We start from the raw sequence: 27263 nt of genomic DNA, 5'->3' as shown, positions 1-27263 counted from the left end.
CCATGTATTTACATTTTAAGTGTTAGAAACAGAAAGCCCTTGAAAAGTTTGTGTCTTACTGTTTCAGTACAAGTACTTTCATATAGAAATTTCTGATTACATTCATTTCCTGGCCCTATCGTCACTTAGTCAAGCATTACTTCAGGTTGCAATTGGAAAACCATGTCTCTTGCGCTTCAGCAAAGCACCTAATCTCCAATTTCAAATGTCTTCACCTCATGTAAGCTCGCTGTTCTTTTGCCAGCTAGGAACATAAATTCTAATTTATTCCAAAGTTAAGCATATCCATTAGTCTCACAGTTAAGCGAGATTGCAAAACAAAGAAGGAAAAAGAAAATCACTGAAATTCATGTTGTTAAACTGGCAGGAAACCCAAGCAGCTCCAAGCATGTGATGCAGTGAAATGAAAAAGAATAGCAATATAATTCACAATTGGCTTGCTCCAGCAAGATTGAATTTAACAGGAACTATTGATATCTGCAGGAAGATCAAGCCTCCTATTTGATAATATTTAGAGAAATAGTACAAAAGAACCTGCTTAGATTTTAAGAATGCCCTTGATATCAATTCAAAATAAGTCCATGTGTAACAATTTACAATAAATTATTCTTTTCCCTCCAAGCAATTTTGAAGTATTAGACTGGGAGAAAAATAAAGAAAAAAAAAATAAAGTCCTATTAGGTCAGAGTAAATGTCTTCAAATCCCACCTTGGAGAAAGGCCAAAAGCAAAGAAAGAGATTATGAACAGCAAATACAACAATGCTTCTGTAGTGATTTAAGGCTCAGGGACCACCTGAGGAAAATCTGTAGTCTTTGCATTAAACAATTTTCAATAGCTTTTATGTGAGACGAACAATCTTCAATCTTTTTTTGTTTGTTTGTTTGCTTTGCATATGCACCTACAGTGTATATATATATATATATATATGTATATATATATATATTTTATAGAGAGAGAGAGAAATAAAAAGTAGCTATTCTACATTAAATGTCTCCCAGCCATTAACAATTTTATAGTTCTTCTGTCACACTACTTCTTTGGTCATTTCTTTAATTTCCTTGTACGTCTAAGACCACTTAGTTTTTCCTTATACAGAAGCCACTGTATAGTTTTGATTTTTTCATCTTCCAAACAATTTTCTTCTCATCCATATACCTTTTGAGTCAAAGGAACAAGTATTTCAAAAAGAACTCATAGCTGTAGCCATACAGTTATTCTCTGTTTTGATATTTCTTTCATACAGATTTCTATTTGGTTAAAGTTTATTTGGCAATTTGTAAGCATTGAGTTGATGTTTTCATAGAATGATTGTAAAGTATAGATGAATATATATGTATATATATATAATGCAAATATCTATCCTATCCAGATTTGCTGATGCTATTTATTTTAGTTATCTATTCTTAATGCCCTAGTGACATTTCACAAACATACATTTTAATTCTGGTTTTCCTCCTTAGACAAAGAAGAAAGTTAAATACTTCTATGGTACAATCCAGAGCAGAGTCAAAAATAATCTTTTTCTCTCCAGTGACTGAAGCAATCAAGTGAGAGTAAAACACTAGCATAGCTGATGCCTAAAACTGTGTAACAATAAAACCATTACAATCTCTGGTGTGCTGATGGATGAAGATCCCTTTGTTTACTTGCTAGAAAAGCACTTTTGTGCTTCTCATAGTTCTTCAAATTTAGCAATAAAGCTCTATCAAACTGAGAGAAAGTGGAAATGTAAAGCCTTCATGTAAAGTCTTCAATGTCTCCTTAGTTTTCACAGAATCACAATTGCAGAGCTCAACCCCCACTCTACCTCATCTGAAAGAATAGAGATCTTACTCAGTCCCTTGTTAATATTTAAAACATTTTCCCTTACTTCTCTGAGGCAGCTAATATAATTAACTTTGACCTATTGACTGGCCTTATCCATACCAAGTATTGTTCTCACTACTCGAGTGTTCTCATTCAAAATCAATAAAGGTAAAGGTGGCATAATCTGCCTATAAATGGGAGATGTCCTTGCATATTATGTGCTCTGTCATGTTGGCTACATAAATTTATTTGAATTTTACAAAGGAATTATGAATGCATTTTAGTGGAAATCCCCCACAAGAACCAGTTTTGTCTGTTAATTAAAGCAATCTTCATAAAAATAAGCAGTTCTCCTGAGATTATGTATCCCCCTTACAAAAATAACACATCACCGGTAATAAGTCTAATTTGTTATTGATACCTCTAATAATTGTTTCAAAGATGTGTTGGGGTACATTTGAATTCAGTTCATTTTGCCACCCTTTAAAGTACTTTCAATTGCAGTGACAACTAGTACTGAAAAAAAGCTTCCTGCAATCCATCTGGGATCAGATTTCCTTGGTAGAGATAATATTTTACACATCTTATAAAATATATAAATATATAAAGTGTTCTGTAAGAAAGATTATTATTTCTACATTACTGGATAAAATTATTTTTGTTAGATAACCTAGGATTATTGTAGAATGCCATAGTTTCCATGAGAACATACCGCTTTTCAAAAATCAAGAAAATATCTAGAAAAATATGATAATTTTACAACTGTGTTATCAAAAGATACATGTAGAATTCACCTCAGGAGGAAGAACCAGCCATAGAAAAGATGTCACTGCCTGGCAAAAAATTGTGAACCCCCTCAAAAAATCTCTCAGACAAGCTGAGGTCACAGGTGATATGAAGCCTTGAGGTTGAGACGGTAGCCTTCAACAAAGCAGATTACCTTATTCTTAATTTAAGGCAGCAAGAAACTGCTCTGGTGTTTTCAAAACCCAAATCCACTGTTCTTGTGACAAAATAACAATTAAAAAACTGTTTTAAAAGCAAAGAATGATTGCTTTAGCAGTGTTGTTATATATTTCAACTAATGTTCTTCTTCAGGTCTACTTCAGTTTCATTTTGGAGAAAGGCTGAGCCCAAACTGAACCCCTTTGTTCAATTTTCAATGTGTAATTTTTCTACTAACACTCTGCTAAAAGAGGCACCATTTTTTTTTTCAATGTATTGCATAAGCGTCTTAAAAGGAGAAAAAACTCTTTATTTTCTCCTTTGGATTGGGCTGAATCTCATCTTCTTTGCTGAAATTTCACTTCCACAAAAGTAGTGGAGTTTTGGTCCTACAGACAAGGAGCAGAGGGAAACAGCAGTGACTTCAGTGAACAGTATAAGCCTTGGAACAAAGAATGCCTTGAGACTCTGGTGCTTGCTCACATTCCATCTTTATCTGTTTTTTATATTTTTCTTCAGTTCTCAAGAGACTCAATGCCATTTTCCTGCTTGTATAATTGACAGCAATGTTGCTATTACAGAGAGAGAAAAATTGCCAAATTTATTGAAGAAAATTGACAATACTGTAGACTGAACCTATGACTTACCTTTCCCTGTTTTCTCTGAAAGAAACATAGGGATATGAATCAATTAGTTGTTCTCAGGATACCCTCAAGGAGAAGTGCCTGAGCTTGCTGTAAAATTCTGCCTTAACAACAGCAAAGTTAAATTGTCAGCCACATGCTTATCCCAGGCAAAAGAGAAAAACATCAGAGATGGGAGTGAAAGCATCTGGGTTACTAGCAAAATATAAAGATGGGAAAATCACTGTGACTGTTGTAATCTGTATTGTGCAACTGGATGATGACATTCAGGTTTAAAAAATGATTTGAATGAATAGCTGAAAATCTGTTTCTTAAAATTCTTAAGGTTTTGCTAGCTATTCTTGCTTTGTGCAGAGTACAATGTGCTGCATAAGAAAAGCATAGCCATACATTTTATAAACTGTTTGTTTTACATTACAGATTGTGTATTGGTGCAGATTGTTTTGGCATAGTAGCAATGGTTACATATTGGAGAGAGCAGGTGAAAAACCTTGCTACATATGTGTACCTTATCAAGCACGACAAAAGCCTCTCCCAGATGGATCCTCTGTCAAATAAATAATACCAGTAAGAGATACTTCATTTATGAGTAAGGGTATTTTTCTGTATGTTTTGGTCCTTAGATCCATAGCAATAGGCAAATTTATAAACTGGATGATAAGTATTCAGTTGCATTTTATACAAATGAATTAGTTCATATCAAATTTCAGCACGGCTGTTCAAACCATAAGAAGATGGTATTATCTTTATAATTAATAACTACTCGAGTGCTTTCACTGTTTGAGAGACTAATTTTACTTGGAGTTTTTTATTAAAATCCCATATACACCCTGGATTCTCTACATCTGTTTTAAATAGTGACAGCATTATTTCAAATAAGTAGATAATGTTAGAGGGCAATACAGATTAAAGTTTCCTTAAGCCATTGTCCCATGAGATTATCTATAGTTGACTCATCCCTGAAAAAATTTTGGAGGTGAATAAAACTGTGTCAATCAAACTGTATTTCATCTACAAGTTTTCTAAACAAATATTCCCTTCTGGACCTTAAAAGTGTCTAGACGGACCTAAGATATTAAGCACAATTTTCATTTTATTAAGATGAATTAGCTTTGAATTTCTTTAGCTTCCTACCAGGGCACACTTTCACCAGTTGCATATAACTATTATTTACTTACTTTCTGTGCCTGTTTTGTTATTTCTGAAGATCACGGTAATGTACCTTCAGTTCTGGTACTGGCTTCTTCCTTTGTTTTACAGAAAACAAACAAACAAACAAACGAACAAAAACAACAAACAAAACAAACAAACAAACAAACAAAACAACAAACAGGATCAACCATTAATGGCACAGACAAAGAAAAATAATAATAATAAAAAAAATCAAGGCTGCAAAGTACATGGCCTTAGTAGAAAGTCAGTCCTGGTTATCTCATCAATTAAATTGAATTAGAAACATTTTCCATATTCTGCTTTAAGTGCACCTGTCTGTAATCATAAGATTAGATACTGTAAACTTACAGAGTGGATTTGACAATAATTAGATATCTGTTCTTCAAGAAATACTTTTATGAGGCATACACGAGGAGTTCTGGCCTCTGCCAATTAAAATTATATATTTTTATGAAGCTAGTCAGGCATGTTTTGGACACTAAGACATTGGTTGCCTTAACACATCTAATAGTCTAAAGCTGCAGCATCTTTCCCTAACTGCATTAGAATCAAACGTAGGTTTACAAATATGTAAGCAGAAAATAAATTCAAGATTTCCACTATCCAAAACATCTTTATTAAATTTCTTAATTCCTGTCCCTTTTCATCATAATTCTGATTTTTTAACAAGTTTGAAACCAAACCCATGTCTAGGAAGACTAGAAAACCATATTTCTAAGAAAACATTTTCATCTGAAGTCAGGCATATGAAATTAAGAACTCTTGAATTTACCAGATGAATAATCCACTTTATACAGGATTTTGCCTCTAGCCATGGCCAGTGAAGATAATTCACAGGAAGAGGAAAAACGTCTTGAGAACTAAATGAAACTTTTAGTTCTGTTCTGAATGAAAGACAGCACCTATTCCTCGTTCTGGAACTATTTCTTGTTGCATTTTCCTTGAGGCATAATTTAGCCTTGAAAGGCAGCTTTTTTAAAGTCATTGTCTCTGTATTTATTCTACCTTGCTCAGAATGGAAGGATGTAATGAAAAATTTCTAGTTCTCTGAAGAAGGTCAGGAGTTCATTTACACTCAGATAGCATTTTAAGGTTCATAGGGGCCATCAGCATGCACACGAATCATAGAGCTGACATTACCGCTTGTTGTCCCAGCTAATGTGATTCAGTGACAGTGGGAGGTAGGGTGAGATGTGGGATCTTTGGCATAAGGATATGCCATATTCTTATGGATATGGAATGTCATATGGAAATTATCTCAATGTAAAAAGAAACTGCAGTTATTCTGCTTCTGCACCGTATCATCTTCTACTATCCTTCTTGTTTTTTTAATAATGCTGGTACTCAAGCATATCTCCCTGCTTGCCTATTTTCATATCTAGGTGTTATACAAAGAACTTTAGGAATGTGATAAATAAGGCCTTCTTTGTAAAGTATGGAATGATCTTTGCATAAATGAACAAATTGCAGTTAGAAGTGGACCATGCATCAGAATTATTGGAAACTAGAAATAACTCTTGTTAAAGACCCAATTTCAGTGTTAAATGATTTCTATTGTAATGCACTATATTGCATCTTGTCTGACTGTTTTATTATTGCTGTAGTCTGAATAACAGTACCTAATACTATTCTTGGTGATACTTATTCTATGTCTCTAGTTAATTTAGAGCTGTAAGTGTGCATAGATTGTTCAAGTCTGTTCTTAAAACAAACAAACACAACAACAACAAAAAACACTTTACCCTTACTTATTAAATATTTTCACCATACTGTCCAATTGTTTATTTTGACTTTTTGACTGGATCCCTCTTCAGCCTCTTTGATTAACATTTTTTTTTTTTAACATTTTTTAATTTAGAGCAAACTAGACTCCATAAATTACTGAGAAGTCTAATAAATTGAGAAATCCTTCACTGATGATTCTAGTAAATAGAACCCGTTGAATTATAATTTATTTTACTGGTAGAAAATCAAGTTAAAGTAACAGGAGCCATATACAATAGTCCTGCTCCAATGCATGCAGTAGAACACGGATTCTGGAGTAACATGCATGAAATACATGTATGTAAGTCGAACCATTACCTGCTGTATAGATATGTACACCACAGACATAACTTGATCATGTCTCTTGTACTGGGTGATTAAGAAGAAATATAAAACCACACACTATATAACCATCATTTGCCTTCTTACATACTGATACCTTATTTTTGATAATCTCTAAGATAATACATGGTGGATTTTTCTTGCGCCACTCATCTAATTCCCCACTGCAGGCTAAAAGGCATTGCTCAGTCCGTATGTAGGGAACTGGTTAGCTTGTCTTCATGTCTGTGTGTAGAGGTACTTTCCATTGGCTTTAATATTGTGGATGTCTAACAAAGAGGTGTACTCTACCTTCAAGTCACATTTAAATCCTTAATGGCATTAAAATTCCCTGAGTAGGAATAGTGTGCAGATTTGGGTCCTGAATACTAGTAATTATTACACTAGTCGTCTGATAAAAATGTAAGCATTCATCCTATTTTCACCAATTTTACTGAAGAAATTTCAGGTTGCTTTGGTGTGAATCTATAGAGAATCAAACCCAAAGGCACTGTTTTACATACTTTAATTAGATGCAACATACCCCTTCTCTGCATTTTTTTTCCTAGGGTAATATGTAGTAAAAGTGTCTGTTTGTACTATCCTGCTCTCCATCCACATTCACAACTTAAAAAAAAAAAAAAAAAAAGTAAAAAGTACGTCATTTGAAAAAAAAAATGTAAAGGAAAGTCTGTCATGTTTGTACTTTTAATTTAACACTGATTGGGATATCTGCCAATGTAATATAGGCACTTTTCTGTGCACTGGAAAACCCAATTAGGACTTGTTCTTAGTTTGATTATCAGTCAGAAACATGCATACAGAAATATTCATTAGAGACCTACTGAGAGCTGTGATAAAGCAGCAGACAGCTGAATTATAGAATCTGTCAGTATCCCCACTACAATTTTACATTTGCTTGATAAAGGACAAGTAGCAAAATATCTAAGATGTAATTTGGTGCCCACTGGAACTGTACTTCATTATGGTAGATATTGTTCTGATTCTCTTCAGGAGGTTGGTGAGTGTTTCATGACATGATATTGTGCACAAATGATAAGTCACAAGGCTAAATGTTGCACCAGCTTTCCATGCACATAGAGGTAACATATGCGGTAGCTGGAGATTGTCTCTCAGTCACAGACTAAAGCCGATAATTTAGAGGATAGATTCCAAAAGCTTGGACTCAAAAATATGATATTTTCTAAGGATGATGATTCCACCAACTTCACTCATCTAAAATAAACAATAGTTCTATTCAGAGGCCAGACAAAAAGGAAAGGAAAAATGTTACTTTTTGGTTTTATTAGTGTAAAATATTTCAGTTAATATTAAATAACTTATTTATGTATATATATATGTGTGTATATATGTGTGTATATATATATACACACATATTTTAGCTTCCAGACCCTTTGCTATTGGCCTTAACTTGTAGCAACAAAACCCATTGGCAATGCAACATATGATCTGAAACAGTAATGGGCTTTCAATAGAATTGGGAAGGACATATGCATGGAACTGTGATATCAGTCAGCTAAATAGATCAAAGTCTCTCATACAGTTTACTTAAAAAGCACTTGGGAAATCTGGTTCCAATAATGACTTCAATGTGTTTTCCTTTCTAAACAGAAACAATATCTCATTTGTAGATGAAAAAAAATGGCATTGATCCCTATATTGAATGTGACATTTTTGTAAAAAGTTGTTCAAGATACATAAACTCCTATCTAAAATTAAATTATTTAAATAAATATTCACAAAAGCATGCAAATATGAATATAAGAATGAAGGTCCATTCGATATTCTCACCATAAATCAGAACCTTTGGCAATGTACTGGTTACAGCAGTCCACAAATTGAACATGAATAGTAGAAGTGTTTATTTTTTATTTTGTGATTGAATTTTATTTAGACTAGGACTCCTTAGCAGTCTTTATATATACCAAGTGTTGCATCAGCAACCCTAAAATAAATTCATGTTAAATCATGTTACTAAACAAAACTGTTGAAAGATCAAATTCCCTAATCCATTCTGGCTGTGTGTGTATTCAATACTTTTACAGCATTCTCTGATGAAGGATTAAAACCAGTTCACCATATGAAAACAAGACATAGAGCCATGCAGAAATTAATCACTTTATGCACAGTCTTAAAGTGAAATCGCAGAGCAGGATACTAAAATATAACTACCCCCTTCTCATTATCTTCATTATTTTCTAATGGGGAACCATATTCATATTTTTGATGTAGTTATCCAAGAAGCTTGACTGGTGCTTCTAACTTCAATGCTTGAAAACCTTACAAGCTGTGAAAGCAATTTCCCTCGGAATATGTTTCCCCGTCATATAAGGCAATACTCTTTTCCCCAAGTTACCAGACAAAGAACAGATGCACAGAAGCTATGTGTAGGTGTACATTAGCAGGTACAGACAGAACTGAGCTCGGTCTTCCCATTCTAATATTGGAACTGGAAATATGATGGAAAAATACACCAATGTAGGCGTCTGCATCCAAATTTTTGGTCCAGACACAGTTCTAGCCAAATGCTGCACCAGAGTTAACATACCATGCTGAAAGTTCATGGGCTGGCTTTCACAGCAAGGATATGGCTGAAAGAATAGTTCAGACATTCCCTTTTGCCATCTGTAAAGTAAAGGGAAACACTCTCTTTTCACCTGTCTTGAAATTAGCTTGGCTGCATGACAAAAACACCTGAGAGAAGTTACCCAGCTAAAAATCATCCCAACAAAGAAAAATAAAATAAAATAAAATAAAATAAAATAAAATATAAAATAAAATAAAAAAATAAAATAATAAAATAAAATAAAATAAAATAAAATAAAATAAAATAAAATAAAATAAAATAAAATAAAATAAAATAAAATAAAATAAAATAAAATAAAATAAAATAAAATAAAATAAAAAAGTAAAATAATAAAGACCGTTTGTCATCAGATTGAGTCTGAGACTTGCAGCCACAGCAAAGTGGAGCAAAACTCCACCTTAAGTAAAATTAGCAAGGGTGTAGTACTTGGTTAATGCTTAGCAACATGCCCAGAGGTAGAGAAGATTCTTTTTAGAGCAAGACTTGGGGCCTGGAAATTAAACCTTGTCTTCTCTATGTTTGGTGAGTCCTCTGATCTCAGTGATCTGCTGCAGTAAACCTTGTTCACGCATGCTTATTGGGAGTTATCATGATGGCATGTCTGTAGGCAGTCTGAAGTTAATAAGATTTCACTGAACAAAGCACTTTCAGTATGTGTTTAAACTTAAATGTGACCCAAATGTTCTGTTGAAGAAGGATGATCTTAAGTCTGTGCCCAATGGCCCTGCTAAATCAGGATGCAGCCTTGATATCAAAGTTCAAGGAACTCCCACTCTACTCTATTCTAATGAGGATCCACCAGGAGTTCAGCTCTGGGGTCCCCAGCATAATAAAAACATAGACCTGTTAGAGTGGGTCCAGAGGAGGACCATGAGGGCTGGAGCACCTGTCCTATGAAGACAGGCTGAGAAAGTTGGAGTTATTTGACCTAGAGAAGGCTCTGAGGAGGCCTTATAGCATCCGTCCAGTACTTAAAGGGGCTTACAAGAAAGATGGGAGGGACTCTTTATCTTTAATGTAGTAATAGAACAAGGGGTGATGGCTTTAAACTACAAGAGTGTAGGTTTTGATTAGATATAAGATAGAAATTCTTTACAATGGGGCTTTGATCAACCTGGTTTAGTGGAAGGTGTTGGAAGGAGAGTTGGAACTAGGTGATCTTCAGAGGTCCCTTCCAACCCAAACCATTCTATGATTAACTGATAAAGTGAGAAAATGCATGTTGATTTCTGTGAGCATTGGTTTAAAACATTTCAGTTTTGCAGCCCTTTAACCCATTTTTAAATATCAGATATTTAGAACTAAGGAAAACAACATATTGCCAGTAAATTGTTTGTAAACTGTGAATCTACCCCATTTTTTGTGACTATATTCAACCTTCTTGTACAGAAACATCAGGATGCACATTTAAACACACACCTGATTATGTGGAGCTTGAATGGGACTACCATTACGGTTAGACGTGTACTACCTCTCTACACAGAATCTAATTTTTTTGACTCAAACTGGTGGGGTGATCTGACTGCTGGAGCCATATGGAATCTGTAAGGATATTTTCAAACAGTTGCTTACACACTCAGATTCTAATATTTTAATGTTATTTAACTCCTACTCTGGTTTTATTTTAATCTTAAAGAACCATATACTTTTATAGAATCATAAAGGCACATATACATGTATATTAATACCATATCATGTATTTTTTCCAGCTGAATTTCATTCTGAAAAGAACAACAAAGCTACAGCTGAATACCACATGAAAAATATTTAGCCTTGCAAGCACTATTTATATATCAAAAATCTTTATTAAAATCATGGGAGCACACTGCTGAGTAAAAACATCTGTCATTTCCCCTCCATCTTCTTTTTTTTTTTTCCCCTTAAACAGTAACACACACATTTCAAATGGCTGAAGAGTTTATTTAAGTTATTCTGAGCATATGGAAAGATCCTGTATCATCCACACACAGATAGTAGTGAAACTCTGAGATGAAAACCCCCAAAGCACTGAACATGAAGGAAGAGAGTGAAAGAAAACACAATCAGCATAAGTCAGCACTGAATTGGATATGGTAGGTTTGGTGATACATGTTCACTATTGTTCTAGGAACTGACTTCTTCCCCTCTGTCATTACTAAAGTTTGGGTGGGTAAGCTGTCTTTCTTAAAAGATATATTTATGCTTTGCTGACGATGTTGTTTTTCATGCTTAAAAAATAAAAATGTTCCCTATAATAAACATATAATTATTTATACTGTGGAGGCTCCAGTCTCAGTATGTGGAATACAGGACGAAAAGGGAGACTGTGCCTTGAATAGCTTATAATTTACTCTATTAATCTGTCATTTGATATAAATTTAAAAAGCTGGCCAAAGTTTTTGTTCTTGTTTGAGCCTGTTTGAGCTTATGTTGCTTATATATTGATACTAACCCTCCAGCCTCTGTGGTCTTGCTCCCAATTCATAGCAGTGCACCTGTAAAGGAACACATTGTGTCAGCTTGCTACTCAGATAAATCAGATCACTCAGATGAGTAAGAACTGAGCTGCAGCATGATGATGGATAGAGGAGACAATCTGAAGTCAACTGGTCAAAAGAACTCATGGGACAGCACGGTAGCAATAAGAAGTGTGGACTGGGGTTTGTCTGGTCTCCAGACAGTCTCTTCACTGATGGACAGGTTAGGTCACCCAGCTTCCGGTACCTAATAGTAATTTCTCATGTTTTGAAGGAGAAATATTCTTATCTTCAACAGCTGCATAATTCTTGATCAGACATTACACAATGCTTCTTTTTCCAGAACATAGTAAATGACTCTGGCCTGGCTTCCTGCCATGTATGCATTTATACGTTGCTTCAGCCTTTGCTTGTCTGGAGAATGAGAGCAAGAAAAAGACACTGTGCACATATCATAGAGTTCCCACAGAGCAGTACAAATGCTATGAATTAATGTACTGCTGGGGCAGTTTTGCAGTGGAAAAAAAAAAAAAAAAAGAAAAAAAAGATCCCTTTCCCCATCATCTTTTTCTCAGCTCTGTAGTCAAGTGAATGTTTAGGCATCTGTTTCTTTTCTTTTCTTTTCTTTTCTTTTCTTTTCTTTTCTTTTCTTTTCTTTTCTTTTCTTTTCTTTTCTTTTCTTTTCTTTTCTTTTCTTTTCTTTTCTTTTCTTTTCTTTTCTTTTCTTTTCTTTTCTTTTCTTTTCTTTTCTTTTCTTTCTTTTCTTTCTTTTCTTTTCTTTTCTTTTCTTTTCTTTTCTTTTCTTTTCTTTTCTTTTCTTTTCTTTTCTTTTCTTTTCTTTTCTTTTCTTTTCTTTTCTTTTCTTTTCTTTTCTTTTCTTTTCTTTTCTTTTCTTTTCTTTTCTTTTCTTTTCTTTTCTTTTCCCTCTTTCTAAAAGCCTATTTTATAAATATTTTCTCTTCTACTTATGTTCCTTATGTGATAATTTCATGACTAACTCCGTATTTCCTGAAATTGCAAGGGTACCTGCAGGATGCTACCTTGTCAGCTGGAGTAACTTAGTTCTATTAAGGAAGCAGTCTAACTTTTGTACTTGTATCTGTTTAAGTTCTAGGGAATTGTACCATTTCTATTTGTGAACCTTCTTGTCAGCCAAAATAATTTTAACCTGGAGAATTTCTCACAAGCAAGATGTAGGTGAAACTGAATTTAGACTCAGTTGAGTTACAGCAGTAACTGTGTTACAGCAAATAGTTTTTCATATTCTTAAACAATTCAGAGACAATGAAAAAAATGTAGATTTTGGCAAACGATGGTGAGTTTCATAAATATTCCAACTCCATTGCCTAAACTTTTATATTTTTAGAACAGATCTGGCATTGTCTTGGTCCAGGATAATGAACACTTTCAGAAAAAATGCTTGGAAAGTTCAGGAGTCAGCAAGGATTTTCCCAATATGAGATGTAAATATGACCTGAACAGGGCATACCATGGCAGTTGACTTCAGTTCCAGAGAGCACATTTGGTTTATTAATACAAATTTCCAATGCCCAAAGTTGAATGCTTCTCTGATTGCCAATAATCCCCCAAAAGGACAGAAGAAATTGATTTTAAACTGAGGTGCTTCTTATTGCCTTTTGTAAATATATCTGACTGAAGATTTTCACTGGTAAGTCAGTGTCTAAAATGGGGATGAAGGCTTGTTTGGATCCTCTGAAGAAGCTTAGATAGTAAATCAGACAGACACAATTAAGCAGTGCCACTTGCTGTATCCAAGAGCACACAAGGAGGGTATAAACCTATGTTTGCTCAGACTGTATAAATTAATGTCCAGTGAGCCATTCATACCCTGGTCAGACTTGGACATAATTTTGTAACTTTAACACAAGGCTTCAGTTTGTATCACTGGGAATATTCCACTACTACATCCTGTTTAAACATGTTGAATCTGGCAAACTTTAATACAAGACTTTACCTTACATTAAATAAGGGTGGATTTAAGAAAATGTAGGAAAACCAATTTCTACTCCAAAGTAAAAACCTCCAAAATCTATGCAGCTGCTGCTCCTTCAGTGGCTATATTTTTCTGTTTCCCATTTCACATGCAGTAGTCATTGTCAAAGCTTCTCTCTGCAGGTGGCAGTGCCTCGCTGCTAAATGGTGCCTTGCTGCTAAATGGTGAGAGAGAGCAGAGAGAGGAATCCAGGGCTGCTTCCAACAGAGGGACAAGCAGTCAAGAGGACCAAAGAGGATGGCAAACAGGAGGGATGGTGGAAGATGTTGGTAGCATGAAGAAAAGGACGGTGATGGCAGGGATGAGGAAAAAAAAAAATGGAAGAAATACACATAAAAGAAGAAGAGGGAAAATTCAACATGAAGAAGTAGAAAAGGTGGAAGCTGCCATTATTGCAGCTGCACAGAAAGAGAAACAAAAGTAAGGAATGAAGTGAAGACATACAAAAAGGTAAGGAATTTTTAAAAGCACATCCTTGTCATGACTTCCTAAAGAAGCAAGGTGTGACAGGATGCTAATGGCTGGTTTTGCACCTACTATAGATCTCTGTGTCTCTATGAGTCATTAAGAATACACCTACTGCATATGTTAAGAGAATGGCAAAGCACACTCAAATTTTACATGATTGGGCCATATTAAGAAAAACTTAAAAAAAAAAAAGAAAAAGTGGTCCTCAGTCTTGGCCCTAAGTACTATCACAGCCTTTCAGGCTTCTGGTGTTTTCCAAAGGAAAAGAGTGATTTCCTCTGAATTCAGGATCAACAGGCTTATCATTTTGTAACTGCTGTGATAACTTAAATGGCAAAGGTCTTAAGGTTTGGGATCTTGAAACGCAATAGTGTGACATGATCCTAGGTGATAAAACAAACTATAAGCACCTGAAAACACAGTTAAATGTCAAGAGGAAAGTTTGGCATCTGCGAATCATTTTCCTGAAAACTTGGTCCAAGTTCAATATGATTATACAATTACATGGTCATCCTTTGCTGCAAACTTCTGTCCATTTCCCTTCCCTTCCCTTCCCTTCCCTTCCCTTCCCTTCCCTTCCCTTCCCTTCCCTTCCCTTCCCTTCCCTTCCCTTCCCTTCCCTTCCCTTCCCTTCCCTTCCCTTCCCTTCCCTTCCCTTCCCTTCCCTTCCCTTCCCTTCCCTTCCCTTCCCTTCCCTTCCCTTCCCTTCCCTTCCCTTCCCTTCCCTTCCCTTCCCTTCCCTTCCCTTCCCTTCCCTTCCCTTCCCTTCCCTTCCCTTCCCTTCCCTTCCCTTCCTCCACCCCCGCTGTGAAATATAGTGAAATATTAATATTAAATAAAAAAATATTAAATAAATAAATAAATATTAAAAATAAATATTAAATCATACTTTGGGAAGGGGATTGTCCCAAAGAATATACTTATTGATTGATTCAGGACACTTTAGCGGTCAAGTGTAAATTAATCTCACTTTGTTTCTTGATCCATTCTGGCCTAGTATTCTCAAGCATTTTAAAAATTAATCTTTTGCCAAGAATTGCATCCTAAACTAAATGGCTAATTTCACAGCTTCTTGTAAGGGTGAAGCATGTGTATCTTTCCCAGTGAAGACAAGGAATCATGGGACTAAATAACAGACCTTAGGGACCTGGACAAATTGGCAGGGTACAAAACAGTTGCTCTGAGAACAATCATGTCTCTAAACCATCAATTCTCATTCATATGTAATGTCATGATCCTGTTCCTACTGAAATAATTGTTAAAGCCTTTCCTAATTCCACTGGGACTAAGACTGGTCTTTTGGGCTTCCATTCTGCAAACACACATGCACATACTGAACAGGCTTATTCACATGATTAAGTTAAGCATGCAAATAAGTCTTTTCACTTGCAGTTTATACATTACTAATGTTTGCAAACTGGGAAGTTATTTTTCTTCCTGAAATCTTTGGTGTGAAAAATCTACTGTTTCCATTGGTTGTAAATGAAAGGTTTTGTTTCATGAGCTGAAAACACTCAATTTTTTTTTTTTTAATTGTAAAAATAAGAAACAGTGGTTACAAAGGGTCTTTGTCCCCACACAAGTTAGCTGCAGGAAGAATTTCATTAAGTTGTTTACTGGTCATGGCTTTTTTCCTTCTAGATGAGTCTTGAAAATCCAGACAACCCTCAAGGAGATATATAAATCAAGGAAAATATATTTGAACAAAATAATGAAAAAATATGTTCTACTAAGATAACATTGTTCAAAATTACTTGGTCAAAATTAATATACTTCCAGGAACAGGCTACTTTCTTTTGCAGGCAACATGTAAGGAAGAAGGAAAATAAAAAAAAAAAATAAAAAAAAAAAAGGAAAAAATGATGAATGGACTCCTTAGCTTCTTATATCTCTGTTCACAAACCACTCTTCTCCAGAAATGACTCATATCCCGTTCCCTCACTTTGAAACCCTGTGAAATGTACACGTTTCTTGAATTACATGAACATTCTTCCCACTAATCCCACTAAAATAGGAGGTTTTATGCTAACATTCCAAGCCTCTAACCAATTTCAATATCTGCATTTTATCTAAGTAAACAAGAGTGTCAGGGAATTCCTTTTTCTTTCCTGCTTTCCAGGAAATGTGGAATTCCTTTCTTTCAACTAGTAGATTGGTAGATATTGGAACAGCAAAAGAGCAGGAATTAGTAGGGTATAATTGCTGGGGAAAAGGTAGAGAGCCAGGATAGATAACAGTCCTTGGCAACAAGTCGTATTGTTCCAGCTGGTATGAGAGGGACCATCACTGTTCTGGAGCCTGCACTGGACTCAGTGTGCAATGCAAAGCGGGAGTAGGGTGCTGCAGAACTAAACCTTCCATACCTGCTGTGAAGGTCCAGGGAGAGACCATGATCTTAACCATGGACTTGTGTCTGTTAACTCAGATGTGGGATATGAATCCTGGATTATCTCTTCCTAGTAAAGATTTGTTGATATGTTGTCTGTATATTTAATGCACACTGTATATACAGGATTTGGAGCAGGGAACAAAGCATTGAAGTACTTACATATGAGCCTGTGATTATATTTCTGGTTTCACATTCTCTTTCTCACTTTTCAATTGAAATTAATCTTGGATTCTTTTCTGCAAAATGTCTCAGTTTCAACCACTTTTTGTTGTTGCCACAGTAACATATGTGATGTGAACAAATGCTTTCCAAGATCACAAACTTCAGCTTATTCAAAGATGGATTTCAGGCTGCTTTCAGTGTAATATATATTTGGACAGATTGAGCCAAGGATCACACAATTTCTATATCCTTTTGGGCTGTTGCACTGCACAGAAAACCTGCTTCTGTTTCATGGTCTTCCTGTGATCACCCCAACTATTGTCTGTTCTTCACTGCTGTGTATGAAATGAAGAACAGTTTCAATCCAAACTTCAGAGGAGGCTTCCTTTGTTTTTAGTGACAAGAAAATATGTACATTTGGGGTTTGAGGAAATGGGGACTCTGCCTCTAACCATGTAAAAATTAGTTACAGACAGAGGCATTGTTGAAATAGCTTTGCTTTGCTGACATGCATCGAGGTAAACCAGTTTACAAAACTGGATACAGGTAGAGAATTTCCTGTAAGACCAGCAAGCATATTATGATTACTGCCTCTGTAGCCCAGAATAAGGACTGTGTAATATGGAGAATCCAAAATGTCTGGCTCAATTTTCTGCAACACTGACTTTTTCTCTTCTAGTAGATCAAAAGACCTGTTCCTTTATTTATTAAATATAAGTGTAAGAGACATCTAGGAAAGGTTTCATTGACTGTGGACTGTGGTGGCTTTAGGAATAGCTGTTCTCTCAGCATTTCTGAGCAACCTCTACAACATTTTCTAAATTTGCCGAGTACTTAAGCTGATTACTTGAATGGCCTCACCTCTTACTGTGCCTCTCTGGTCACTTAAACTCAGCTGTTGGTTGGAACATAAAATAAAACTGTAAGATACAATTGTAGCTTAGCTTACAGAACTTTGCTTTCTGGGACTTTCTCAGTGCTGTTCTAAACTCTTCAATAAGGGTACGGGAAAGTCTAACCAAATGTAAAGAGGGCCAGAAAGAGCTGTTGATTGTGAAAGAAAACTAATTTATTCTATGTATAAAGCATTACCTTGACTTCCAAATTATTATTTTTTTTACCCCACTCTATTACATCCCAACCGATGAACATAACCAGAAGGTAAAGACAGGCAAGGTCTGATGAAACCCTGGTCAGTGCAATGGAGATACAAACAACTTATTTGTCAAGTGCACCTCAGGATAAATAAGCCTTCTAGACCTGATTTATTTATTTGATTTCAGAAAAGCATAGATTATTAAAGACAGCAGCTCTCAAACAATAATATGCTATCCTTCAACAAAGAATCTTAAATTTCCAAAGTGGCAGAGGACTTTTGAGTTCAGGAATTTTGTGCTGGATCTTTCTGCTATTATTAAAACCATGTAGTCTAAAAGTCAGTAAAAAGCATGTAAACAATGATAGTTCTCTGCCACATTTCAAAACAAGGTTTTATAGGTGTGCATTCCCTACATTATTAACATGACTGCTGATGTCTGATATGTTTTTAGAGTAGAGGACTTTTCATATGTCTACTAGGGAAATAAATAAATAAACAAATCTAGCCTTTATTTTTGTGTTTCTAAGAGACCAGGTGGTCTTTTTTAATTTTGTTTTTTTACAAGCCTTAGTTGATGTATTTGTTAAAATATGTGAAAATGGATGTCTAATCTTCACAGCATACCTTTAAGGTAAAACTCAACTTACTAAGAAAGTGACTGAGAGACTCAGAAGTTGCTACTGGCTGTGAATTAAGCTAACACGAATCAGTAAAAATCTCCAATGCAGGAACACATTGTCTTTAAGCCTATGCTGCGTCAAATAAATACGCATTGTAATGTTCTTATACTTTTGGATATCTATTTTATTATAATTCATCAATATTATTTTAATGTTAATGTTTATTTGTCTGAAAATTAGTACATTGTTTGATGGCATCTGAGCCACAGAAGAGGATGTTTCATTCACATGACTGTACGTATATATATATTTTTATATATATGCACAAATGTATATGCACATACACAAGCATTTTCACTCTAGGAATTTTAAACATTTAATCTTAATGGAACCTCTTTTTAATATAATATAATAACTGGCAGGAAGTGAGTACTGCTGTGAGAATTTGCATCATTTCTGCATATTTGTCATAAAGAACAAGAAAAATATATTTATTTATAGCATACCAACCTCTTTCCCTAAACATCTGACCTTATGAACATATCAGATGATGAATTTCATTACTCAATGTAAAATTACACCAATTTTTGAGCTGAAGCCCGACAAGCTAGAGTTTTAAGTGGTAATCAGCAATAATGTATTGCTTGTACCTTAATGTCACTATTGGTGATTTAGTGATTAATTATCTGACTGCCGTGTAGAGCTTAAAATAATCTAAATGCATAAGGTAAATTAGTTGATCAGGAGAAAAGTCTGTCATGCAAATTCAGTTCTTACAGAACCTTCCTGTCACACTCATCAATGACAGCCTAAGTGGGTCACCAGAGTGGATGGCCCCTGTTAATTTATTTTCTCAGACATGCAATACATATTCATGATATCCTGCTGTTTGTCTGTCACCTCAAAGAAACTCTCTATCTCCTCCAAATTATAATTAATGAAAATATGCACAGTTAGGCTTAGGGGCTTGGAAGAAGAGATACTAGTATTATGTTGCAGGGGGTTGCAAGGTATTGATATCAGCAGTTTCTTGTTAATGTGGTAGAGGAAAAATATTACTTTGCTTGGTGTGCTCTCTTCCTTCTTCTAAATGGCAAATCTAAAAGATTGTCAAAAAAAAAAAAATGTTTACACACACACCTAGATATAAAAACACATGTACATAGTATATGGAAACATTTCTCACAGATGGGCATTTAGGACAATACTGGTCTAATCTAAAGATTATTACTTATTTTTTTTATTTCCAGGCTATTACAATAGAAGACCTATATGGAAGCTATCCACACAAGCTACATTTTTCAAAACTGTACTTGCCTATTTACCTGGGTTGGACACTTTTGATGATTATACCTTTTTAGCCAGAATTATTTCCTGTCATCACTGCAGGAAATTTATTATATCAGAAAAGATACATTGTGTATATTTGTTTATAATATCTTACAGAACTGAACAAACGTACCTCATACCCAAATCTGTGAAAATACAAGTAAAACCATGCAAACCAATGCACATTACTAAACAGGTAATGGAGCAATGAGATAAATTGTATAGTCACATGATAAATTGCTAAACCATGCTATAAATAAAATTCATCATATGCTTTTTCTATTTACCAGTTACCTTTGATGGTCTCATCTTTTTCCTGCCATTAATCCATCTCCTCTAAGACTGATTTGAATATTCCAGACCTCTGAACAGCTTCAGACAACTGCCTATTCAGTTGAATAAAAAAGAGAAAATCTTACTGACAGAAAAACAATTGTTCCAAGTTGTGGAGTTTTATAGCCCTTAAAAAAAAAAAAAAAAAAAAAAAAAAAAAAAAAAAAAGTGTAACTGAGTCCTGGGAAATTTGTTGTGTTATATTTTGCAATGTGTCATGCTGTGCTCTCGTCTGAGTCACAGGTCTACTTTCAAAAAGTTATTGGCAATTTGGCAATTTGGGACTAATAATATATTTGTATCAACACTATCTTTATTCTCTGTCTCTCTGTTAATGAATGACAATGGAATTATCTGGAACAACTGTATGAAAATACAGGTAATTTTAAATGTTAAATTTAGGTATGTGGTTGCAGCCCTTTTGAATTCTGGTCATAAGAAGGGTTTTTAGACAGGAGAATAATGTATACAACCATTTTTAAACAGCCGGAAAATTTGAAAAAATATTTATTCTCTCCCATTAATAATATGTGACAAATTCATGACAGTGAAGTAGAAGGATTTTATTGCTGACCTGCATGACTTACTTGTGGCTTTGTCACTCATAAATAATGTATTCAACCCCAACTCCTGCCACTGAAACATTTATACCACAACACATCATTGTGTATGTTATATAAATATTTATTATGATGAATTATTAAAATGAGCAATGAATATTTATTCTTCTTGCAGTGTGAGTATATGCATGTATGTATGTTCTGTGTTAATACAGATATACACATGCAAATGTATTTTGGTAGCTCTATACACATAGACATACATGTCTATGTGTCTTCACATGTATGTACATTCTCATGTATGTCATCCATTCATACGTATGTGCACAACTGGATGTATAACACGCTTGTAACTTCGGAAGGCTGTGAGCCTGCTTTTCATAGCTGTGAATTATTTATAAATAGAAGTGCCCACATGAAAGGTGGAATTATGTACATTTGATTTTTTATTATTATTATTATTTTTTTATTATCTGTGATTAATTCTGACAGGATCATGGCTTAGCTGCAACTATCATAACAGAACAGGGCAAAGGCCTCAGCCAAACAGTATCCAAGTCTCCAAGAATACGACGTCTTTCATTAGCCAAGATTTACAGCACAGGAGAATTCTTTCAGCCACTGTTTTCACACAACGTTTTTCTGCCTATAGCATAAATAAATAAATGAAAGAAATTACTATATAGCTTTTGTGATACCCAAAATGCATTTAAAGGAACAATGTTAGATTGTGATTCAGATGGCTCCCTACAACAGATGCCTGTTGAATCTTGGAGCCTGTCTGGATACATCTATCTAATCATATCTGATTTCATAGACTGCATTTTTAAAAAATTTTCCAGGAAATCATATGACAGCACAGCCAGACAGAACAGAGAAAAACCTATGACCATTGCTAGGGGAGCACAGACGAGGGAAAGAGCTTGGGAACCAGACATGAGATGCATTTTCCAGTCTCTGAGAAACTTTTCATACCAATGTTGCACACCATGACATAAAACATTCCAAAGCAGGATGCACACTTGAAATATTAATAGGAATGTATCGAGCTGCATAGACTGCCACTTATTTCCCCCACTTGCTATGTACAAAGAAAAGGATTAACACTACTGGCAATATTTGTGTCAGGCCATACTGATTAATTTAATATTCTGATTGGATGAGCAGCAGAGCTTTAACGGCTGTTAACTTTCTGGCAAGCAGTGCTGAGAAGGTGATAATGAGATTAACATTTGGAGGACCTGATTTGCTTTTGCACTGTATTTAATTACTACTTTGACACCAACTGGTATGCACTATGGATTGTACAGATATGCTGATAGATATCCGTATTTGTTAAACTATAATACTGGCTTTAAATAAATGTGTTAAAAGCTGTGATTTCAAAAATGCTTTGCACAAGACGTGAAAACTATGTAATCCTACACTTGATTTATAGCACCTTAAAAAGGGTATTTGGAGTAAGAAGGGTGTCTACAAGGAATGAAAAAAAAAAAATTAAAAAAAAAAGATCAGCAAAGAAAGTTATACATTAAGTTATACATTAAAGTTTAGGAAATATAGGAATAAAGCAAGAATTGCCAGAAGTCAATCTGACTAAGACATTGCAAAGGAAATTTTTTAAAGTTGAAAAGCTCCTGAATTCTATCAATAAAGGTGAAACAGAGCAGAAAGGAGACTTTAATGGAAGCATATTTGGGTAAAGATTTGGAAATATCTCAAAGGAAAGGAGGAAGGAAGGAAGGAAGGAAGGAAGGAAGGAAGGAAGGAAGGAAGGAAGGAAGGAAGGAAGGAAGGAAGGAAGGAAGGAAGGAAGGAAGGAAGGAAGGAGGGAGGGAGGGAGGGAGGGAGGGAGGGATGAAAAAAGCATCATTTGACTCAGTCTTCAAGAATATTCTGTAGGAGCTTAATAATGTCATACAAAGATGAGACTATATTTTGCAAGAAAAAATAATTAAGAATATGGGGTAAACAGAACATGGAAAAAAATGCAGCTTTTACCCAAATCCATTGACGGTTGACTAACCTGATTTTCTGAGCAAGTGGAAGGTGACATTGACTAGCCACAGATGAAAGGAGAATGGACAATGATGTAAGGCTTTCAAACTGGAAGGAATTTTTTATGGAGATAGTGATTGCTCTTGGGACTATTTTTATTGTCCTTTAAAAAAATATATATTATTGCTGAAGGCAGGAAGACATTTGCTGAAAAAGTGTGAATTTAGACATAATTACTCATGTTGTTACTTGGTTTACCACAAATTTCATCAGAAATTTACCACAAATTTCATGAGAAAATTCTGTCCTGCATATTTGCTGTATTAATGCACAGGTCAGAATCTGAGGAAGTAAAACATTTTAAATGTAAATCTTCCAAATGCATAGTCTGTACTCATTTGTATAAAATCATATACACTATTCTCAGTTTTAATTACCTTAGCCTCCACAAGAGAGACCTCCTTTAGATGTCTATTGTTTCAGATCCAAATTCAAGCTGAAACAATCATTGTGGAAATACCATAGCACACTGGGACTGCTAATACATATTGAGTATGTCCTTCAGGACCATTCTCATCTCAATAGCAGATGTGTTGGAAAGCAGGAAATAGAGAGAAAGAATCCAATTGACATCTTACACAAAAGCCCATTTTATTGTTCTACAACTGCAAATGCAATTTTCACACACTGTGTAAGTTCATTTGCACTGTTAGTGCCAGGGAAAACGCCTTAGGCTAAATGAGAACCAGGGCTTTTACTTCAGGTGCTGCTGTGTCTTCCTAATAACTAATTGATATCCCTTGCAGCTCTCTTCTGCTGATAAAGTAAGTGTGGTCTCAATATCAAAGGTCAGGCTCACCAAGAGAGACTCTAGGATGATTTTCTTATTCTTTCATTGATTAATTGTGTGATATTAGGCATATTATTTATGTTTACCTCACATTATATTTTCCTCCTTCACAACACTGAAAAATTTACTCACTGGTTTGGGACCAATTATATGAAATCACAGCACTCCTTGTTGGCGTAATACATACTAGCTAGCAGTGATTTGTAGATCCCCACTATATTCCCATCAGTTTTGCAGAACCTGATACTTTCAAAAGAGATCACCCAGTCTCAGCCTTTGCCACTGTTTCAGCTTTGATGTCAACTTCACAGAAGCCATTTGTCATAATTTCAAAGCTAAAACAGGCAAATGGGACAGACACAGCCCTGAGCCAACTGAAGGAGGGTCTATTGAGCTACTGTGACTAGATATGTAATAAAGGAGATTGTGATAAAAGTTTCTACAGCATTGTTTAGGAAATCTGCCATGACCCTATTGTGCTGGGAACACAATGTACCTGCTGCACAAGTCCAGGAAAAAGGCAGTAAATCTGATATTCTGGGGGATTTCTTAGATTTGTTGTACTTACGTCAGGGCTTTCATCTACAAATACAACCATGAATTTTTAATGTCCATAAGCACAATGAACATTTTCAATATGAAACTGATTAAGCCTTAACTTCCTACACTTCCTTCAAATTCCTTTCTGAATGACCAGGGCTCAATTTACTTCCAACTGAAAACCTCTCAAGACCAACATAAATACATATCAGTGGGACTAGAATGAAATTCATAATCATTGACATTTAAGAAATTGAGTAAACTTTGCTGCTAGGTCTTGAACTTTTGGTTCAAATCCATAGTGCGTTCCCAGGAAATAAAAAAAAAAATAAATAAAAAAAAAAAGACAGGAAAATATCTACAGTGCAGCTTGACAGTGTCCGTGTCCAGACAGAACTGTGGTTCTTTGGCAACATAAAAGGAAAATTGTCTCAAATTTTTAGAATAATGTTGCTTGCTTGCTGACTGATCAGTACTAAAAGTATTCTTCAGGATTGTTTTACAGAAAAACCTGTCAGAAAAACATTGCAGACAGGTTTTCTGGGTTACTGAAAGAATCAGGTAACCTTGCACTTCTTTTTTTTTTATGAAGGAATTGTAAACATAATGAATCTGTTTAGACCTAGCAGACAAACCAATAAATACTATAAAGAATAGGATTACAATGCTGCTACTAATTGTAAGAAAATACTATTACTAAATTCTGCACAAAAGATGTACAAATTTACATATGAGTTGTAGTATTGTTTTTTGCTGAAGTGTCCTCACTGCAGGTTTATATTCCTAGCAGTACTTTCCCGTCACACCCTGGACATTACACATCTGTCTGCCCACTATATGCGTTTTTAGTTTTGTTCTTATTTTTGGTTTTGTTTACTTCGCTAATATTTGAAATGCAATCCAAGGCATCTTGCTTATTATACTGGAGAGACTTCAAATTTGTTTTTGTACAATCGCAGCTAATTGTCTGAGACAATTTGCATCCATCAGCACAGTGTTTTATGGCTTTCAGACTCAGTGTAAAATGAATAAATAAGAGAGCTGAAATCATTATTCTCCTTTATTACTGGAGATGTGCTGGCTAATCTGAGAATAATTTGAATTCTAGAGGCCCATCAAACACTGGACATCTGTCAAGCTCTAGCTTCAGCCACTAGTTCACAATCTGTGCCACTTAGTAACCTCCTCTTTTTCTTTCCTGAACATATCCCAGGCAAAAAGAAAATTTGAATTTGGTTATTTAGGACATGTATTCTTTTCTTTGCTGGTCCAAAGAGCTCTTTGGAAAGATTTATGATTTCATTTTTTGATTAAGCCTAAAGTTGACTTTATTTTCCTGTTGTTGGAGAGTGACGTAGTGGTCAATATTTATGAGTAATCTAAGATTTCATTCTATGTTAGCATCACTTTCAGATAAAAATCTGAGAAAAAAGAAAAAAAAAAAAAAAAAAGGCCATCTGTCAAATACTGCAACCTGTTTATCTCATCCTCTCACAGGTTTTATCTGCTCTATCTGAGCCCCAGAACTGCACAAGTAGAACATGAAAAAAGCAAATGAGAAATCGGGAAAAAAATTGAGATGCTGGTATAGAATGGGGTTTATAAAATAATTGTGGGGGACAGAGGGACTTGGAAACAGCAAACAAAACATTTAAGGCATATGGGGAAAATAAGGGTGTGACATAGGCTGGCAAGAAAGGAAATAAACCAAAGAGAAACAATGTGTATAAGTATGAATTTGGAAGTACTTGGTGAAAACTGGGAAGGGAATAAAAGAGGACACTTGGAAAAAAAAAAAAAAAAAAAAAAAAAAAAAGGAAATATAGCTAGGAATGGAAGAGTATGCCTGTAGAGAAAATGACATAGCTAAGAATGAGGCATCATAAGATCATAAGAAGGGAATGAAAGAGGACAAGCTGCAAATCCCTTTCTAGGATACAGAAGAGTTCAGGTAGGGAGAAAAACATTACCTGCTACATGAAAAAGAATTCATATCTGTCATTTAGAAGAAGATAAGCTTGGCATTATACTCCAGGAAATCTCTAAAGAAACATAACTGCAGATGTTACAATTGCTTTTGTAATATTTGGTATCAGAAATTCCACAGTGGACTTATGCACTGTAGAACCTCACTATTTCTTCTCTCTTTTCTCCAGGGGAATAGACTTCATACTGGAAGACATCCTGACAGGAATTGCCACTTGTGTACCCAACACTTTGACATAGTGTTGGGCTATGGCTGCAGGTTTCAGAAATATAGTAGGTATTCAAGAATCACCTGGTGTCAGAAAAAGCTTCTTTCCAGGGCCACAAAACCACAGCTTTCCCCATCTAATACAAGATAATTTAAATAAATTCTGTTACTTCATGAAAAAAACTCTGGATATTCTTGTCATACAGATCAATTACATGCTGAATAACTGATGAGTGTCTGGATCCCAATATCATTTAGCAAGGAAACCATTTTGTCTCTTTATCGTTCCAGGAGGTACACTAAAAAGCAGGTCCCAATGTATCTTTTCAATATCACTAACTCTCCTGTTTAATTTTATCATGCATCCTTCTATTAATTCCCATCTGAAATGAACCATCTTATTCCTTTTATTCATTCTATGAATTTCTCTGCACAGCTTTAATTATTCTTACTGCCCTTTCCTAAATTACCTTTTATTCTTCTGTCCTGGTTTCGACCAGGACTGAACACATTATTTTGAATGCTGAGCTACCACTGAGATATCTGTTGTGTTATTTACAGCTATAAAGTATTCCTTCTTAAGTAATCAAATTCATCACTTGGAGAATCCATGATGCAAATGTCTATGAGGTATTTTTTCTCTCATGGTTTATGAAGGTGCCTTTTGCAGGTTTATTCATAATGGCAAGCTTTTACATAAAAGTCCATAGGGCCAAACAAATGTTCCTGCCAATCATCACTTTTGAAACAGAGGTTGTTTTTTCTACATTGAATGCCATATGCATCTTTTATCCCTCCATCTAAAAAAAAAAAAATATTACCTATGCCCACTAGTCATAAATTTTACAAAATTCTGCAAATTTTTGAAACACTGAATTTTATCGAGGAATATACAATCTTATGATGTAAAATGCAAAATGAAAAACTAAATGAAGTCAAGCTAGAAAACTCTATCTCTGTTTAATCTTGTAACTTGAGCTTGCTTTGT

General features: G+C 34.9%; 1 long non-coding RNA gene across 2 annotated transcripts in view; it reads left to right on the top strand.

The window, feature by feature from the left end:
* LOC137854718 (uncharacterized) overlaps nt 1-26369 on the top strand; it is a 136806-nt gene extending 110437 nt beyond the window's left edge. For both annotated transcript variants that reach the window (XR_011095352.1, XR_011095349.1), the window contains 2 exons: nt 13856-14183; nt 26238-26369. This is a non-coding gene — a long non-coding RNA (uncharacterized lncRNA). The remainder of the gene's footprint in view (nt 1-13855; nt 14184-26237) is intronic.
* Nucleotides 26370-27263: the final 894 nt, after the last annotated feature.

The sequence above is a fragment of the Anas acuta genome, chromosome 3 (genome assembly GCF_963932015.1).
Source record: "Anas acuta chromosome 3, bAnaAcu1.1, whole genome shotgun sequence".
Lineage (NCBI taxonomy): Eukaryota > Metazoa > Chordata > Aves > Anseriformes > Anatidae > Anas > Anas acuta.
This window is presented reverse-complemented; position numbering and strand designations above follow the sequence as displayed.